The sequence below is a fragment of the Perognathus longimembris genome, chromosome 12, assembly GCF_023159225.1.
Source record: "Perognathus longimembris pacificus isolate PPM17 chromosome 12, ASM2315922v1, whole genome shotgun sequence".
NCBI classification, from domain to species: domain Eukaryota; kingdom Metazoa; phylum Chordata; class Mammalia; order Rodentia; family Heteromyidae; genus Perognathus; species Perognathus longimembris.
In genome coordinates, this window is record NC_063172.1 from 27,882,976 (window position 1) to 27,903,825 (window position 20,850).

At 41.4% G+C, this 20,850-nt stretch overlaps 1 protein-coding gene across 2 annotated transcripts in view; it reads right to left on the reverse strand.

Moving 5' to 3' along the window:
• Positions 1 to 20,850, reverse strand: part of Grhl2 (grainyhead like transcription factor 2) — a 128,528-nt gene that overhangs the window by 94,011 nt on the left and 13,667 nt on the right. The window contains exon 1 of one of the 2 annotated variants that reach the window (XM_048359034.1): positions 2,282 to 2,376. The exons of the other annotated variant lie outside the window; for it this stretch is intronic. The gene's annotated coding sequence lies outside the window, so the exon portion shown is untranslated. Of the gene's footprint in view, positions 1 to 2,281; positions 2,377 to 20,850 lie in introns of those variants that run through there. 2 annotated transcript variants of the gene reach the window in all.

Consider the following 20,850-nt stretch of genomic DNA (forward strand, 5'->3'; position numbering starts at 1 on the left):
AGTCAATATGTTAATAAGCATTAAAATAATTTTCCTCTAGTTCAATTTATACTTAAAATTACAGCAAATTATAAACCAATCTAAATTCTCATAATTAAAAGTGACAATATAGGGCTGGGAATGTGGCTTAGCATGCACAAAGCCCTGGGTTCGAGTCCTCAGCACCACATAGAAAAGGCCAGAAGTGGCATTGTGGCTCAAGTGAGAGTGCTAGCCTTGAGCAAAAATGGAAGCCAGGGACAGTGCTCAGGCCCTGAGTTCAAGCCCCAGGACTGACAAGAAAAAAAAAGTGGCAATTTAAGCTACCAGGAAAACACGACATAGGATATATGGACAATGCTAACACTAAAGATAGGGAACAGTAGTAAATAATGAAATGACCTCTTTGTATGAATCCTGGGTTGTATAGGATTCTATTTTATGTAGGTGGTATAGCTTATAAAAGCCATTGTGGAGACTGAGGAATACATCTGGAGAATTTCAGATAGAATGGAAGGGGCTATAGTCAATTAATTCTAACCAAGTCAACCTTGTACACAGAAGGCAGCAGCTGACAAGTCAATATCACCATGCAGATGTACTTAACAGCTTAAAAATCCAAAGACCATGACACCCTCAGCTGCTCCCCATGCTGGAACTCAAAGTGCCAAATGAAAGAGTCCAGAGAAGTCCTATCAATTTCTGGCTCTTTTGCTTGTCCAGTGAAACAGAACCAAAATAGAATACTGCAATAGTGTATTTCAGGAACATCATGACATTGGCAATGACAGTACCAGCGACTTTATCACCAATGGTAGTCAATGGAACTTCAACCACCAAGACCTTTTAGATAATCATGCAATTATGAGAGATTTTGTTGCTGACAGTCCAGGACTGTCCAATGTTGGATGGTGCCTTGGCTTACTTTGTGATGGAGAAATGGTGGAAATCCTCAGCAAAGAATGTATTGAAAGCCTTACATGCTGGCATGGTGCCGTGCGTCCGTGTGAGTTCAGAAAAGGCCACAGATCTAAGATCCGTCAGGAGCTGGGAGTGGAATGGGAAATATACACTTAGTAAAGGGGGCTCTGGGTTAGTCTTTAGGTCTCTGGTCTTTGTGCCAGTGTATGTTTGAACTGACTGGGAAGAACAAGAGAACACTAACTCAATTACAAATGAACTGGAAAGAATATGTGTAATTAGGTTTCCTGCAGCACATGAGAAAACCCTTTATGAACTGTTAGGCAGAGAGGAGGGTGGCTCAAGTGACAGAAAGCACAGGCCCAGAGTTCAAGCTCCAGCACCAAGGAAGGAAGGAAGGAGGGAGGGAGGGAAGAAGCAAATTCCAAGTATTATTTCTACTGATTGTAGGTTGTTTTTGTATTGTCACAAAGTCAAAAAAGTCAGTATATGCAGTGACTTTATCATTGCAAATAAGAATCTTGAGTGAGCACCCTATGACTCAGGCCTGTAATCCTAGTCTTCTATATTTCTTTCTTTCTTTCTTTCTTTCTTTCTTTCTTTCTTTCTTTCTTTCTTTCTTTCTTTCTTTCTTTCTTTCTTTCTTTCTTTCTTTCCAATCCTGGGTCTTGAACTCAGAGCCTGAGCACTGTCCCTGGCTTCTTTTTGCTCAAGGCTAGCACTCTGCTAACTTGAGCCACAGTGCCACTTCTGGCCTTTTCTATATATGTGGTGCTGAGGAATGGAACCCAGAGCTTCATGTATACGAGGCAAGCACTCTTGTCACTACTCCATATTCCCAGCCCGTAGTCTTCTATATTCTTATCTCCAATTAACTACCAAAAAGCTGGAAATGGCTCTGTGGCTTGAGTGGTAGAGTGCTAGCCTTGAGCAAAAAAGCTCAGAGACAGTGCCCAGGCCTTACGTTCATGCCCCAGGACTGAGGATTTTAGTCTCTCTTGCCTAAGGGAAGCACTTACTTCTGTGAGGGAGGGGGGTTAGTTACAACACTGACTAATATCCAAACTAGAGTCCAAGTGAGTGATCACACTAGCTAGTAATCTGATTTACTGGACAGCTTTTTGTCCTGAGTCTTCCCTTCCTAAAGTACTACTCTTCCCTGCTGAGCCTCCTCAATTAACTGTGTCATCTGCTCCTGATACAGACACTCACTCATGAATTTAGGATACTCATCAACCTTTCCCTTAGGATGAAACTGTGGGTGAGTCCATGTATGATTAAATATTCTGGGAAATCACAATGATACCAAACATTTCTTTTCACATTTTGATGGCTCAAAATGTGAGTCCCCGCCCCCACCCTCATTTCACTGTGCACTGACTTTGGATTTTTAATTCGTAGATTAAAATCTCTCCAAGACAGAAATACACTTGAATGAAACCTGTTTCAATAAAAGGAAAGTAATCACTCTGGTACAATGAGCAAATATGTAGACTTGTAAAGGAATGAATGTTCCACAGATCACCCTCAAGTTAGAAACACTTTCTGAGTTGCCATTTCTGATCATCAGGAGTGACAATTCTCATTCTGCTTTGTCACTTTGTTAAGTATCCTTTGTGAAACATCAGGTATGTGGTGTTCAGAGAAGTCCTGAGCACAGACGCGTGATCAAGTGTGAACTCCTCAGGAAGAGTGAACTCTCCGGGAAGGTCTTTGGAGAATGGAGATAAAGTGGCAGAGCATTCCCAGCAAGGCAAACGGCATGTGAGCCCACACGTACAACTCCTTTTTCCCTCATGTTTTCTTTGACCCATTACTTCATTTTGTGAATGTAAGGAGCAAGGTTGAGAGGTGACTCACCAGCTGAAGTGGTGAAAGGGAAGAAGTCACAGTCTGAGATCATAACCAGCAAGTTACCTAAGGCTCTAGATCACTATGCCACATCATCCCTCCTCTTCCTTCCCTTCCTTCTCCACCTCCCCCGGCCTCTTCCTCCTCCCCTTTCCCCTTTTCCTCCTCCTCCATCTCCCTCAGGGCAGTAATGATAGGATCAGGAACCCAAGGGTTTGTTGGAGGAGAACAGGAAGCACCACATATTGGCTTCACCTCCTAAAACTATGTCTTCCTAGCATGAAGTCAGCCACCTTATCCATACTGCAATTTAACCTTAACTGTCAATGCCTCTCATTTCCCTCGCTCTATTCTGTACTGAGATCTGGTGAAATGAACTTCATAGAACACAATTTTCCAGTGTTGTATGAGTCTTTACGGCACGTAAGATCAAGTCTGAAATCTTCTCCCCTTGACATTAAAGTCCTCCATTTCTCGTCCCATCTACTTCTCATACTGTGTGAAATATTTATGTCATTTTCTCCTCAATTGCCCACTCCTACCTACATGCCTTTACTCACACTCTTCTCCCTGAATTTTCTTTTTCTTTGTCTAACACTATTCTTATCTAAGGCATGTACCTACAACTGAAAGATCTATTTAAAATAAAATAAATCAAAAAAAGCACATGGCACAGGTACTCATATCTGAAATCCTAGATCTGATCATCATGGTTCAAAGCCAGCTTAGGCATGAAAGTCCATGAGAATCTCATTTCTAGTTCATCAACAAAAAAGGAAAAAAAAAAAAAAAGGAAGTGGGGCTTTGGTATAAATGGTATAGCACAACCTTTGAGCAAAAAAGTTCAGGAATAATGCCCAGGCATTATTCAAGCTCTATGACTGCTAAAAAAAAAAAAAAAAAAAAAAAAAGGAACTCCTATTTTATGCAATTTCAATTCCAAAACTTCTCAGAAGTAGGTATGATATATTTATGGGTTGATTAAGCTTGCCAATGGCCTGAGATAGATACATCTTGTTTTGTGTTTGTGCATAGGACATAGCATGCAAGTGCTGAAAGAAATCCTCATCTAAACATCTTATTTTGCAAATGGAGAAACTGAGGTCCAGAGAGATTATTCCAGTTAGCACTGAAATGATTAAAAGACAAATTGCTGGAAGACACATACATAGTGTTGGCTATTTAGCAGTGCTTGGTGAACACATAAGTACTGGTCAATAAGGATAAAGTGACAACTGTATAATCTTCATGCAAGGTTTTCCTTCTCTACTCACAAGAAATGCCCTCAAGTTCCCTAAATTCACTGAGCAAAGCTTCACTAAACTGCTGTCCTGATCTAGGTGTTGGGGACACAGTGCTAGTCATCAGACCAAGTTTTTACTGCTATGGGAATTTTCATTCATTTATTCAATTTTACTGTCAGAGACTCCTCTAAATCAGCGGTAGGGGAACCTCTGGCCCTTGGGCCATGAGTCCCAAGAAACCATGTGGTGCTTGACACATGCTTTTTGTATGCTTCTTATCTGACTATTGATCATTTTATGCAATATATAAAGATATCAATATTCAAATGGCCCTTGGGGAAAAAAATTAAGTTTCCTTACTTCTGCAAATGATAGGAACAAGTACATCTCAGGGCCCATACTTTCAGGTCTCTTAAAAAAAAAAAAAAAAGGCTATAATCCCTATGAAAGTCCAAGAATAAAGATGTTATAAAGTGCTGTGTGAAAGAAGGTATGTGTATATATAGTGTGTATGTGTGTGTGTGTGTACACACACACACACACACACACACACACTGAAGCACTAATACTTTAGCTCTTTGAAAATTAAGGTATCGGGCTGCGAGTATGGTTGAGCGGCAGAGTGCTCACCTTGCATGCACAAAGCCCTGGGTTCCATTCCTCAGCACCACATAAACAGAAGAGGCCGGAAGTGGCGCTGTGGCTCAAGAGGCAGAGTGCTAGCCTTGAGCAAAATGAAGCCAGGGACAGTGCTCAAGCTCTGAGTACAAGGCCCAGGACTGGCAAAAAGAAAGAAAATTAAGGTATCATTTACTTAAGGAGTCATAACTAAGCACTTACAGTAGCTGCCACTTCACTAAGAAGTAGGATATGATGGTGGTTAAAAAAAAAGATCTAACCCTATTCTGCTTTTACAAATGAATGAATACACTGAGTTGATCATGAACTCAATGTGCTCCAAGAGAATAGGTCATACAAATCACAGTACTGGGGTCATGATCACCAACCAGCCCTGCAGCTACAGAGAGCAAAAGAGACTAACGAATCTTCTACACACTGTAGGCACACAGTATCATGTCAGACAGCTAGACAGATGGGACTAAAATCAAGAAACAAAAGATCCTTAGATCAATGTACCCCACCCAGAGCCGTGAGGTTATAGGAGCAAATTATTAGTTCTTGCTAATATCTCCTCAATATGGAAAGAATTACCTCTTAGAAACCCTTTGGAGAGAAGTCATTACTTCCACCATTAAATGTTAACAGCGGAGATGATCACAATGGTGCAGGTGTGCAGCGAAGGACCACATGGATATTTATAGCATCCTTCTTGGGCCATATAAAAGAACCAATATAGAAAATGGACAGGAAGCATGCATGCCTGTCCTGTCCTGTACCAAACAATTTTGTGAGCCTCATATGCCCTGTGTGATATCATAGTGGCAAATGCCACATAGAACATAGTAACTTCTCCTTAGCTAGGGTGATACCTGATGCTGGTTGTCTCCAACTTGGGGAAATTGTACAGAAAGGATCAAGAAAAGATACTATGCTGTGACCAAAGACAAGACCACAGGGGACAATTTGGGTTCTAAAGGAAGAAAACTATGTTGGCACTGGAAGCTGTAAAACTTTTAGGGCCCATAGCCTATCCTGCTGGCTGTGTGATATGGTCAGTGTAAATAAGCCACAAGTTGGTGGGCCTGAGTTGCCACATCTCTTGTGCATGGTATCACTGTCGTGCAGAAAGGGGCATTTGTTTCCTGGCCCAGCCTCATTCAAATCAAGATGCTAGCCAAAGCCACCTTTTACAAAGACAGGTGGGGTTGCAAGAGACACAAAGCTTTCCAGCAATTAGAGCTGCTTATGCCCTAGAGGCTGTGATGCCTCTAGCAGAGGATGTCAAATAGACCTGAAAATCTGAAGGGAAACCAGAAATCAGGACTGTACTTCTTCTATTACTTCTATTACTATGAACACCATCTTGTCTGCCTTGCCTCTGGGAAAAATAAGCTTTCTCTCTCTCTCTCTCTCTCCCAACAACTGTTAGAATATTGCCCAATAAAATGCCATGCAGACCTGAATGGACACCTAATTTCTTTGATAGGAAGAGGCCACAAGACTGAGAGTCAACATATTCTTTGCCCTAGTAGGCTTTGTGACTTGGATTACTATGGCAGCTGTCTGGAAACATTCTCTACCCTCTTTGTAGTGCTAGGGCCTTTAGTCTATCCATAGTGGTTAGACTCAGTAGAAAAAAACTAGAGGTAAATCATCTACAGCAGAAGTCAGATGTGGCAATAGTGAAAATCAAAATGGTAGATTGGGTGGCTAATCTTGGTGGTCAACTTGAGTGAATCAAGAACCACCTAGAAACTGAGAGCCAATGGTCTGCATCTGTAATCAATCTTAGCTACTCAGGAGACTGAGATCTGAGAAGCATGGTTCTATGCCAGCTGAGGCAGGAAAGTCTATGAGACTCTTATCTCCAATTAAATCACAGAAAAAAACTGGAAGTAGTGCTTGGGCCCAAGTGGTAGAGTGCTAGCCTTAAGCAAAAGGAGCTCAGGGACAGTGCCCAGGCCCAGAGCTCACGCCTCAAGACAGACAGAAGGAAGGAGGGAGGGAGGGAGGGAAGGAAGAGAGGGAGGGAGGGGAGGAAAAGAAACACCTAGAAGCTTGGTAAAGCACACTTCTGGGTTTGTATATGAGGGTGTTTCCAGGGATGGTAGGCATGTGGGTAAGGGTACTAACGAGAAACAACTAGCCCTGCATGTGGGCAGTACCATCCAATAGGATGGGATCCTGGATAGAACAGAAGACAGAGCAAGGAGCTATGCACATATTCACTCTGCTCTTTTCTTTTCTTTTTTTTTTTTTTTCAAAATTTTATTATCAAACTGATGTACAGAGAGGTTACAGTTTCATACGTTAGGCATTGGATACATTACTTGTACTGTTTGTTACCTCGTCCCTCGTACTCCCTCCACTCTGCTCTTTTCTTGAGTGGCTGCATTGTTTGCTGCTGCCATCACTCATGGACATCCGAGTCCCAGTTCTTTAGTTTTTGAAGATGGATGTATACCAGCAACTGCCCAGGGAGCACTGAGGCCTTCAGCTTGGGTCAGGGGCTCTATTCATTTTTCTTATTCTGAGGCTTCCAACTTCTTATACTGAGCAGCTCCTGCTTTCCCCAGCTCTCTAGCTTGTAGCTGGCCATTGCAGGACTGTTCTGCCCATTGTTTAACCCAATCGAAATAGATCTCCTCTTAGAATAATATATACATTCTATTGGCTCTATTCTTCTGGTTAATACAGAGAACCCAGCCTAATACAGTAAATAAATGCAATAAGACTTTTTGTAGGAGGGAAAATTATTGGGAAAGAAGATGGTTACGAGTGCTAGGTGAAGCTTTGTAACAGCTTTCCACTACAAACTGTTAACATAACTCCAACCTACTTGATTACTTGTTTATTTTTATTTTGTTGGTTGTGGGGCTTGAATTCGGGCCCTAGGTGCTGTTGCTAAGCTTCTTTGTGCTCAAGGCTAGCACTCTACCATGAGCCATAGCGCCACTTCTGGGTTTTGAGTGGTTAATTGGAGATGAGAGTCTGAAGGAGACCTTTCTGCCTGGACTGATTTCAAACTGCAATCCCCAGATCTCAGCCTCCTGAGTAGCTAGGATTATAGATATGAGTCACTGGAGGCCAGCATCCATTCTTTATCATCCTAGTGACTGAGAGATTTGAGAATAGAAATGGAAAGTGCAACCAACTAGAGCACCTCTTCTGTAGAAGAGTCTCCAGGACTCCATGGTCAAATAAGAAACTCATCTAGCATCCAAAGGCAAACCTCCTCCCCCTCGTCACAAAAAGAGGATGCTTGCCTGCTGATGTGAGGGGAACTCAGCACAGAACATTTCCTTAAGGTACACAAATCCAAACTTCCCCACCCTGCTACATCTTCACAAGCCCAGGCTTTAAGCTAGCCTCAAAAGGATGCACGAACAGGTACCAAAAGGCAGGAAGAAATAATGTGCTCATGCAAATGGGGTGTAGAGAACCCAAATTTTTATCCTTGTGGTTAGAAGTCAATAGATAGCGTTTAAAATGAGCAGCTCAACTGTCGACATATTGTCTAATATCAACATCACATTTAAAGCCCTAGGCGAATTTTCTTGGGCTTGGCCACGTGGCTACTGTATATGTTCTTGATACATTGTATATTGTATATATGTCTACCTGACCTAGAGAAGGAAAAGAAAAACAGGGAGTAAGATATCACAAGAAATGTACACACTGCCCTACTATGTAACTGTACCCTTTTTGCACAACACCTTGTCAAAAAAATTTGTGTTCAATTAATAAATAAATTAAATTTAAAAAAAGAAAACTAAAGCTTAGTAGGAGGCAGATAATTTATTAACATGCCTAACATGTATCAGGCCTTGGGATTGATCCCCAGCACTAAAAACAAAAATAAAGATCTCACAATAAGAAGCAGAAACTAAGTATTAAGATTCTACATATGAACTGGGCACCAGAGCTCACACTTACAAATCCTAGCTACTCAGGAGGTTAAGATCTGAAGATCTTTGTTCAGGTGCAGAAAACAAAATTGATTTATGCAAAACTATACAAGCAGAATGTGAAGCTTAAAACTGAAATCTTAATTTCCATCTTGGTTTTTTTCCTCAATATACTAAACAATTAGCAAGAATTAAAAAACTTGTAAGAATATGGCTTTTCAGAATTAAAATGAATTGAAATTTTAAAAAATGAGCAGCTCAAGGCATGGCAGTAGGAATTACTGATGTAATTTACTGGAAGTAAGTTAAGAGGGAAAGACAGTAGTCAGAGTCAAGCACAGCTGTATCTGGAAATCACAGCCAGGCAAAGAGTAACTCTGAGTGTATTTTCACAAACCATTTCAGCACTATTTGACATTTTAACCTTAATACATTTCTTGGGCTAAAAATAGGAATATTATTTTAGGTCGGACCTGATGGGATATGCCTGTAATACCAGCTACTGAGGAGGCCGAGATAGGAAAATCTTGGTCCAAGGCCAGCCTGGGCCAAAATATGAGACCCTGTCTAAAAACAAACTAAAAGTGAAAAGGAATGGGAACTGCGCTTTTCTAGCACACTTGAAACTCTGAGTTCAAATCCTTCCACAAAAAGGAGGAAGAGGGCTGAGAATGTGGCTTAGTGGTAGAGTGCTGGCTTAGCACGCAACAAGCTCTGGGTTCGATTCCTCAACACATAAACAGAAAAGGCTGGAAGTGGTGCTGTGGCTCAAGAGGTAGAGTGCTGCCTTGAGCAAATGAAGCCAGGGACAGTGCTCAGATCCTGAGTTCCAAGCCCTAGGATTGGCCAATAAATAAATAATTATTATTATTAATTTTATAAATAAAAATAAAATAAGAAGGAAGAGCTGGAAGTCAGTGGCTCACAGCTGTAATCCTAACTACTCAGGAAGCTGAAATCTAAGGATCATGGTTTAAAGCCAGCCCAGGCGGGAAAGTTGTGAGACTATTATCTCCAAACAACTACGCTGAAAAAGCCAGATGTAGCAATGTGACTCAAGTGGCAGAGCACTAGCCTTGAGCACAGAGAGGCTCAGGGACAGCACCCCAGGCCCTGAGTTCAAGCCCCAGGATTGGGGGGAGAAGGGGGTGGGGTGAGGGGAGAAAAGGCATACATTAATTAAGAAAAAAACTATGCAGGTTCTATGCTGCATTATCTGCAGCCAGAGGCAACCTGTGTATTGCATTTCTAACTACTACACATAACTCTGGGGCAAGAAACAGTAAGCAAATGGCCATAAGAGCCTCCTGAGAAATAGGAGTCCAGGGGGCCATTTTGTTCCTTGCAGAGAACAGACAGGACAGGAGTTAAATGTGTGGACAGCAGAATCAGTCCACAGGGGTATCTAACCCCATCACTACTGCCTGTTTGCTCCTGACCTTGGACAAGCCACTGTGAGCACTGTGCCCCATTTTCTTATCAACTCTCAGAATTCAATTGCAGAATGAGTTAATACATGTAAATACATGCAGAATAGCACTATGTATGCTATATAAGCTACCTAGAGTGACATGATTTGAATGTTCAGTAGTATTAAACCATCTCTGATAGACTTAGGGGACACAGGGAATGACATAAACAGGCTCTCACCAAGAAAAGAGCAGTCCCAGGTTCACAAGGTGAATGAGATCCCTGCTTTTCCCAGCCCCCTCCCTGCCTGACCCTGGGGCAGGGGTGAGGATCATGCATGAGAACACTTAAACTGCCTTGCTCAAATTGGAAAATTCCATGCCCAACAAGCATCATACTTGGTTTTAAACAGAAATCCCAAAGGGCAGCAAAACCTAAACAAGCGGGAGAGATTCAAATGTCTAGCTCCCAGTTCATTTGTTCTTTCCTTCCTTCCTTCCTCCCTTTCTCCCTCCCTCCCTTTTTACCTTCCCTCCATCTATCTCTCTTTTCTTTTTCTTTTTTCCTTCCCTCTTTCTTTTTTCCTTCCTTCTTTCTTTCTCTCTTTCTTCCCTGACTCTATTATAATCAGGCCTGCAACTTTGACTAAAAGCTTCTATATTCATAAATGTATCAATAAGGAGACCAAATCTTGTGAGAGAGTGAGGAGAGTCATTCTTAGGATGGAAGCAAGAGGAAGTGTGGCCACTACAAAGTATATTTGTATCTGTAGGCGAAGTTGATGGCATAGGACAAGTGATCATACACATCACAAGCATATACTGAATGCCCATTTGTGTAGGGGTGTGTGTGTGTGTGTGTGTGTGTGTGTGTGTGTGTGTGTGTGTGTGTAGAGATGGGGAGATAAGGAGAAGGGGTACCAAGGTATTGAGGAAGGAGAGGATGAGAAAACAGAGGGAAAGAAGAATAGGGGAGGAACACAGAATAGAGGGAGGAACACAGAAATAGTATCTAAAAGTTAAGGCCTCCACCCCATGCTAAATGTAAACTTTTTGCCCACTATTCTAATAACAATTGTAATAGCAGGAAGCCATTGCCTTGGAAAGCTGTTTGTTAAACTGATGGAAAGCTCCCAGTTTTAGGAGACTTTGGCTTTGGGGCACCCACAGGCGTACACCTCCAAACTTTTAGCTACAGAAAAACCACCTTTGGCGTAGACCTGGCGGGGGCTGCTCCCAGCAGGGAAATTACCTAGCCCAGCTTCCAAGGCTGAGGCAGGGCTCCCAGGCAGCTCTGGGGTAGAAGATTCCCAAGGTGCTTTCCTAAGCTGCCAAGCCCAGAAACACACTCCCTTCTTTCCCATCTCCCATCCCAGGCCAGGACACCGTTAGATTCCCTTTGCCTTCCCCGCTCCCTCCCCCACAAAGGCACCCTAATAGAAATCTTGCACATTTGATCTCGCCATGGCTTGGCTGCTTCTGGGAGGATCTGGATTAACATACACCTGTACTGAGGTAAATGTCTTTGTTTTCACTTCTACCTTGCAGGATTCAATGTACACTGTACACATGCGCTATTGCTCCCAGTGTTTCTAAGTCAGTACTGAGCTGACTCTGTATGTGCCTGTGCATAAATGTGTGTACAGTAATATATGTAAGAGTGGGGCTGGGAGAAGGTTGATGGCTGGGAGGTAAAATCTGATGAAGGGAAGAAGTCAAAGGAGATCTGAAACTGATAAGTTCCTCTAAAATACAAAGGCTAAGACAGGGCCTGCCTCCTATGATCAGCCTGAACAAAGGAAACATAAAAGAAATTGAAAAGTTAGTCAAGGACCTTCATCGACACAAACAACCTTCAAGGAATAGATAAATCCAATGTTGTTTGAATTGCTGCAGAGTGTAAAACATGGAAAGTTTCCCAACTCACTCTAATCAGCTAGCACAACACAGATATCAAAATGCAGCTAGGAGAGCAGATACCCAGCACGCATGCGCCCTCAGGAACACAGACAAGAAACCAATTTATCAGTTATGACAACAACAGCTAATATCTATTGAGGGTTTATCATGTTCCATGAACTGCTCTCTACAGCTTATGACCCTCACCCCAATGCTAGGAAGCAAGCACTCCTATATTACCCTTGTTTCATAAAGGAGAAATTGAAGCCTGGAAAGATTAAACAACTTACTCAAGGTCACCTTACCAGTAAGCAGTGGGACTGGGATGAGTGTAGATATAAAGACTTCAGTTAAAAAGTATGCTCAGTGGGGGCGTGGCAGCTCTTGCCTATAATCCTAGCTACTCAGGAGGCTAAGATCTGAGGATCTCAGTTCAAACCTAGCCTAGGGAGGAAAGTTTGTGAGACACTTATCCTCACCAGGAAACAGGAAGTGGAGCTGTGCCTCAAGGTGGTAGAGCCATAGCCTTGAGCAAAAAGAACTCAGGGACAGTGCCCAGGCCCTGAGTTCAAGCCCCATAACTAATGAAAAACTAAAAGTATGCCCTGAGAACTGAGGGTGTGGTTCAAGTGGTACAGCACCTACCTACCAATTATGAAGCCCTGAGTGTCCAAGCCTCAGTATTACCAAAACCAACCAAACAAGCAAGCAAAAAGCAAAAGCAGCGCAAGGGCTAGGGATATGGCTCAGTGGTAGGGCATTTGCCTAGCATGCAAGGACTTGGGTTTGGTTCCCAGCATCACATACATACAAAAGCATCATTAAATTAAAACTGAAAATTAAAAAAGGCTTGTTCAATGTTTAAAAAATATTCTGTACTGAATGTCTTATTAAAAATAATAGTGCATTATGTCCACATAAGTTTTACCTCAAGAAGATAAGGCTATCCCTTCCCCCCAAAAAGTAGGAAATGTATTTATTCATTAGAGTAGGCAAATAACAGAGTTGAGGATGTAACTCAGTAGGTAGAGCACTTATCTAGCACAAAGAAAGAGAATAATGATGAGAAGGTTCCAGATGTAAAAATCATTATTAATAACTTGGATGGGTCAAATGTTTATGTCCTCCCTCCACAACCAAACATGCAAGTGTATTTTCTTTTCTGTATGAGGCTTTTGTTTTTTGGTTGTTTTTGATTGCTTGTTTTCCTAATTATTTCTTTTTTTTTTTTTTTTTTTTTTTTTTTTTTTTTTTTTTTGGCCAGTCCTGGGCCTTGGACTCAGGGCCTGAGCACTGTCCCTGGCTTCTTCCCGCTCAAGGCTAGCACTCTGCCACGTGAGCCACAGCGCCGCTTCTGGCCGTTTTTTTTTTTTTTTTTTTTTTCTGTATATGTGGTGCTGGGGAATCGAACCTAGGGCCTCGTGTATCCGAGGCAGGCACTCTTGCCACTAGGCTATATCCCCAGCCCCTCCTAATTATTTCTTTAAACTAGTGGCCTGTGCCATTTTGCGGTCTCAACACTTAGAAGTTTCCCAGCTCTGGCTGGCCTTTAGGTGCTCAATGGATCATACAGTAAAATGGGTGTAAGTAATGAGCCCTTTGCTGGTGGTGGAATTTATTTCTCCTGAGCACAGTCATCATCAATTTGCCTGGAGATGTGGGACCCCATCCCTTGTGTAAGTTCCCTGGACTTCGTTTTCAACTAGGGAACCTGAAACACTGAGATGAGGCACTGCTTTCACAGGCAAAGAGAGAGGGTAAAGAATTAGGGATTGTTAGACTCAAGGATTGGGTCAACATTGCTAAGAAATTCTTTTACAGACTGTAAAGCTTCTATGACTAAATTCTCTATAAAACGTTAAAGGCTTACAAGATATCAAAGTACCAGAGAAATGAGCAAAAGTAAAGCTCTATTAAGATTGAAAACACAATTTGAGGGCTGTGTCAGTGTAGAGCAACTCCTTAGCATGTAAAAGAATCAGGTAGGTAGGTAGGTAGGTAGGTACGAAGGAAAGAAGGGAAGGAGGGAGGGAGGGAAGGAAGGAAGGAAGTAGTTAAGGAAAAGGGAGAGAAAGATGAAAGGGGAGGGAAGGAAAAAAAATTAGAAGGATATGAAGGAAAAATGGAGGGGAAATGGGGGGAAAAAAAGGAAAAGGGAGAAAATACATTTTTTTAGTAGATGAAAAGAAGGAAATGGCCAGGCACCGGTGGCTCATGCCTATAGTCTTAACCACTTAGGAGGCTGAGGTCTGAGAATTGAAGTTCAAAGCCAGTCCATGCAGGAAAAGAGACTCTTAGCTCCAATTAACCACCAGAAAACAGGAAGTGAAACTATGGCTCCAAGTGGTAGAGCACTACTAGCCTTGAGCAAAAGAGCTCAGGGACAGCACCAGGCCCTGAACCTAAGCCCCACAACTCAAACACACACAAAAAGAAGGAAATACAGTTCAAATACTAAAAAACTAAAAACTGGCAAACCTTGGGAAAGTGAAACCCCTTTGAACAATTGCTTAAAGTTTAAAAAACAAATAAATAAATATTGGCAAACACTAGGGGCTGGGGATATGGCCTAGTGGCAAGAGTGCCTGCCTCATATACATGAGGCCCTGGGTTCCATTCCCCAGCACCACATATACAGAAAATGGCCAGAAGTGGCGCTGTGGCTCAAGTGGCAGAGTGCTAGCCTTGAGCAAAAAGAAGCCAGGGACAGTGCTCAGGCCCTGAGTCCAAGCCCCAGGACTGGCAAAAAAAAAAAAAAGAAAGAAAGAAAAATTGGCAAACACTATCCAAACTAAAAAACATGGTTCAAGAAGAAATATGGAAATAGGCAGAGGTGGCTCACACCTATAATCCTAACCCACTCAAGAGGCTGAGATCTGAAGACTGGAGTTCAGAGCCAGCCTGGACAGAAAAGCCCTGAGACTCCATATAATCTCCAATTAGCTAACCAACACACACACACACACACACACACACACACACACACACACACACACATACACACACACAAAGCTGGACGTGGAGCTGTGGTTCAAGTGGAGGCGTGGCTCAAGTGACGTGCTTAGCCTCAAGCAAAAAAGCTCAGGACAGCCCCAGGCTCAGAGAGTTCAAGCACCCTACACACACACACACACACAAAAAGGAATGTGGAATCCTGCTAACTTGGGGGGGGGGAGTATTTGGAGGGCAATTTGGAAATACCAAATATCTTCAAAAACGATGTGTCATTTGATACGGAATTTCTATTTATTCGAATATATTTAAGAATTAGTTTAGTGGGAGGGGACAAGGAGAGACAGGAGTGGAGAGAGGATGGGTGGGCAAATACAGTCACTGTATTCAATGGATGTTATGTAAAAGTTAAACTACATAACTAGAGGGTATGGATAGGATGGGGAAAGAAGAGCGAGAATGAGGAAAGGGGTGACATTCATTGAGCAAGATGCTTTGTACTCCTAACCTGTCTTGTTGAGTTGAAACTCCTTGGTATAAAAATGTGCAATAATCTACCTATAAAGATAATCACTTAAGCATTTACTTTAATAGAAAAAAACCTGAGAGAAAAATCTAAATGATTAAATTTACTTTGGACCCACCCATTCGATGTAAAACGATGAGACCATTGAACTATTTATGGCCATGGAAAGCAATTTGCAATAAATATCAATTTAAAAATAAAACCACAAGCTGACATGGTGGCACATGTCAGTAATCTCAGCTACTCCATAGGCCGAATCAGAAGGATTGCAAGTTCAACACCACACACTGTAGATTACTAAGATGCTATATCTAAGGAGGGCTGTAGCTCATTGGCAGGATATTTGCCTAACATGAGCAAGGCCCTCCCTGGATTCAACCTCACTAGTGCAAATAAACAAACATTATGCAAAGCAATACCTCAGCTCTGCATGTAGTATTTTCTTCTTTAAAAAAAAACAACACAACTTTTATTGTAAAGGTGATGTACTGAAAAGTTAGTTACATAAGTCAGGTAATGAGTACATTTCATTTTCTCCCAGTACCTTCTGTCTCAGTCTCTCAGTTTCCCCCTCCCATCTTCCTTCCAACATGGTGTCCAGTGAGTATCACTGATGAATTGATTCATCCTTTGTCCCACCATTTCTATGTGTGATCTATTTTTATGCCCAGGAAAGGGAGTAAACATATAGATGGCAACATATTGACAGAATTAACAGCTTTGGGGGGTAGAAAATTGTCATTTACAGATACTTTACAATTAAGTATGAATAAACAACCTTAGAAAAGGCTAAATAAAATAAAGGAAACACATTTAATGGGTTAAGCCCATAGAGGTGGATCTTAAAACTTTCAACATTTGAACATAATGAAAGTGCTCTCACACACAAAAGGATTTTTTTTTTTTAACATCAAACCACTATCATTTAAAGCATAAACTCAACTTTGAGGAAATGAGAGCCGGAATCTTCACGAAAGGGTTGTTTGCAGTGGGTAGAGATTGAGGAGTAGACACAAGGCCACCACCAAAGCATGTGACACTTGTGCGCAGACGCGGGTACCGTGGGGCGGGGGGGGGGGGGGGGGGGGGAGTGGGGGGGAGAGACACCAGCGAGAAGCACAGCCAGCCAGATGGCGGCCCGGGCCCCCCTAGGCAGCTGCCTGCAGGCAGAGCAGGCAAGAGCACATGCAGCACCAGAGGAAGAACGGGAGAGGCCCTGGAAAGGGAATGAATCACCTCTACAGGTCTGAGAAGATCTTTAATCTCAGTTATTATTAAACTGCACATAAAATCAACAAAATAAGCAACACTATTTTTCACGATTCAAGCATCCAAGCTAGAAATAGACCTTCCAATACTTTTTTGAGGAGACATAGATCGTTGCAATCTTCCTAGAAGTCGTTTTCAAATCATGTGTCAAGGACCTAGAACTATTTATGACTTCCTTTCCATGCCCATGATCACTATTCACAAGAGCCAAGAAATGAAAACAACCTGTCTCATCAAACTGATGAATGAATGGGTAAAGACCATTTGGAATACAGATACTATGGAACATTATGCGCCAAAAAACAAACAAACAACAACAAAAAAAAAAACAGGAAATCTTTTCATGCAACAATATGGATGGATGGGACTGGATATCATTATATTACATAACATAAGCCACGCCCAAACAGGCAAGCCCTGTATGACCTCACTACTGTGTGGACTGTAAAAACATTTATTAGCAGGGCGCTGGTGGCTAACGCCTATAATCCTAGCTACTCAGGAGGCTGAGATCTGAGGATCACAGCTTGAAGCCAGCCTAGGCAGGAAATTCCATGGGACTCTCATTTCAGAAAAGGCCAGAAGGGGCACTGTGGCTCAAGTGGGAAAGCACTAGCCTTGAGCAGAAGAAGCTCAGGGAACGTGCCCAGGTCCTGAGTTCAAGCCCCAGAATGGCTAAAAATGAAAACATTTATTCGAAGCTGGGCACCAGTGGCTCACTCCTGTTATCCTAGCTACTAAGGAAGTTGAGATAGGAAGATTGTGGTTCAAAGCCAGCCCAGGTAGGAAAGTCCCAGTGAGTCTCTTATCTCCAATTAACCACCAAAAAGCTGAAAGTAGAATTGTGGCTCAAGTGGTAGAGTGCTAGACTTGGGCAAAAAAGCTCAGGAATGTGACTTCAAGCCCTAGGAACAGCATACACAAAAATAAGTAAATAAATAATTTTAAAAAATTGATCCCATAGGAGTTGAGAGGAGAAATGTCACACTACCAGAGATAGGATAGGGAGGGAAGTTCAAGTAGGGAGTTGCAAAGTTTCACTGATGGGCACTAAGTTAGAATTGGGTAAAAGCAAGAAGCTCTGGTATGTTGTGTGGTATTGTGTACTGTTATGTACATAATATATAGTACAATTATGTATTATGCATTTCAAAACCTTGAAGGATTTTGAAAGCTTGTACCACAAAAACTGATAAATGCTCAAGAAGATACATTTGTTTAGCCAGGTGCCAGTGGCTCAAATCTATAATCCTAGCTACCCAGAAGGCTAAGAGTTTGAAGATCAGGGTTTGAAGCCAGCCTGGACAGTAAAGTCCATAGCATTCTTATCTACAATAAATTACTCAGAAAAAGCTGGAAGTAGTGCTATGGCTCAAGTGGTACTAGCCTTAAGCAAAAGATGCTCAGAGACAGTGCCCAAGCCTAGACTTCAAACCTCAAAACCCACCAATAAATAAATAAATAAATATGTTTAATCTGATTTAAGCATTACGCAATGTAGTCATGAATCAAAATTACATTGCACCCATTAATGCATAATTCTTATGATTTCATCAGTTAAACATTATCAAATTTAAAAATTTGAAAAAAATTAACACAACATTGCCTGTTTGATGCCTCTAATATAGCAAATATTAGTACTTTAAAGCAGCAAAGGAAATAAGGTCAATATTTCCTTGTGGGGAAAGCTTCTATAATTACAGAAATTATTTTAAATTTTAAAATAAGTAAAATAAAAAATATTTATTCCTTTTTCTCCTCACATTCCCAGAAATCAATTGCAAAGTTATAGATACTAAGATTTACATATAAACATGACTTACTATACCGGAAACTGAAAACAACCTAACTTAGATATTTCAAATAGGGTGTACAGATTTCATCTGTAAGTTGTACATAGAAGACTTTGTGACTGATAAAAATGCCAATATGACAGCATTAAGTAGAGAAATGCAGAATAGCATGAATGATGTAAAAATGGTGGATCATTTTGCATAACCTTTCATAATCATAATGCCATAGTAAGCAAACACACATTAGATACTGCTAAATAGCTACATAAAGTGTTAACAAGACGTTAGAATTAGGAGTGAGTTTTCTTTCCCATACTTTTCTCTAGTTTCCACTTTTTCCTCACAAGCCTATATTATTTTTATAATCAGAAAAAAAAAACCCACACTTCTTGGAAAACACATGCAAATGGAAAACTGTATCATAGAGCCATTTCAATTAGTAAACCTGGTCAATAACATGGAAAGGCATGTCATTCAGAAGTGCTTCCAAACAATGATACAAAACAATCCACCCAAGGCTGGGATGGAGCTCAGTGGCAAAGCACTTGCCTAGCAAGTGCAACATCCTGGGTTTGATTCCCCAGTACCAAAAAAGAAAAGACAAAAATCAAACAAACAACAACAACAACAACAAAAATCAAACAATCCACCTAATCTGCTATACAAAAAAAAGAGAAAGAAATCTTAGAATCATGAACACATTTTTAACTTATGCCGTATTCCAGGGAATATCGGGTACAATATCATCCCCAATAATATCCAGGTAGCCAGGGCAGCCCTGAGTATCCTTCTGTTTTGCTCACTGGCCAAGCGTGCATAGGTATGCTGCAGTGGGAACACTTGGAAAGTGAAGCTGTGTCCTGAGATTTGACCACACAGGCATTTCATTGTTTCAAAAGGATCTGAAAGGCAAACAGGCCCAAGAGCCTCAAAGGAGGAAAGGGAAAGAAAAGAGAAGAAAATGATGATACAACTGCTACCATCGTTTATTTCAACTTCAGGGTACCGGAAGTGTTGAACAAAATGAATCTCAATATTTGTCAGGAACTCAAGGAGCAAATGTATATTTTTGTGTGTTCCTGAAGAAAAATGAAAAGCACTCCTCATTGGCTGTTTACTAGGATTTAGGACAAATGTAGTATACAAAGGCAAAGATAGTTCCCCTTTCCTCATCCCCCCTCAACAAGCTCCATAAGAACGAATATAGTTACTTAAGACTCAGCATCTAAAGATGGTGATTTTTTTTTGAGCACATAAGATATGGATTTGAGGCCTGACGAACTTCCGTATGGAGGAGGGGAGAGGTAGGTGGGTGTGAAAGAGGACTTCTGAATATATAACCAAAAAAGAAAATTACAAGCTCCTACCTCTCCCTTGTTTCTGTAACCAAAGATTGCTTAGTTTTATTGTTTGGTTTGGTTTTCTTTTCTTTTATTGTCAGTTGTGGAGCTTGAATTAAGGGCCTGGGCACTGTCCCTGAGCAATTTTTGCTCTAGGCTAGTGCCCTAACATTTTGAGCCTCAGCATACCACTTCCGGTTTTCTAGTGGTTAATTAGAGATAAGAGTCTTGTGCATTTTCCTGCCCAAGCTGGCTTTGAACTGCAATCCTCAGATCTCAGCCTCCTGAGTAGCTAGGATTACAGGTGTGAGCCACCAGTGCCTGGCAAGATTGCTTAATTTTGTTCACATATTTCCAAAAGTCTACTTCTACTTTAAGCCTCTTTTTTTTCTTTCATGACATAATTTTTGCAGACCCAGTGATTCTGTAATTCTGCAGAGCCATTTTTTGCAAAAAGTTTATCACGTACTTCTTGTTCTCTGCTTTAGATGCTCTTCTTCTCCTTGGATAGATTGATAAGCAAATAAGTTCATGTTTGTGGCAAAACTTCCTTAAAGGTCCTGCCAGTGAATCCAATGAAGCAATCTCATGCAGCTCAACTAACAGACCCAAGCTCGTTTGACATGACCTATGTACTAGCTTGTAGGAGCTGTTAGATGAGTCATATGTTCATTCCTCCAGGCAAGAAGCAAGTTTGAGTTATGGAAAAAATGGTTATAAAAATTCACAAAAGCCCAAACTGGCCTACAGTGTTTTTCACCTTTAGAGGAAGTAATATTCTAAACTCTCCTCAAAAAAATTAAATGCAGCCAAATGCTGGTGGCTCACTCCTCTAATCCTAGCCATTCAAGTGGCTGAGATCTGAGGATTATAGTTCAAAGCCAGGCTAGGCAGGAAAGTCATGACACTCTTATTTTCCAATTAACCATCAAAAAGCCAGAAGGGGGAGGTGGGTCACGTAGTAGAATGCTAGTGTTGAGCAAAAAAGTTCAGGGACAACACCCAAGGCCCTGAGTTCAAGCCCCAGTTCTGATGTGTGTGTCAACAAATTCCAATGTCAAGGTTGATAAGACACAAATCCAACCATATCTAGAACAGTGAGGAGCAATTCTGGAGGTCCAATTTGTTCCATTTGCAT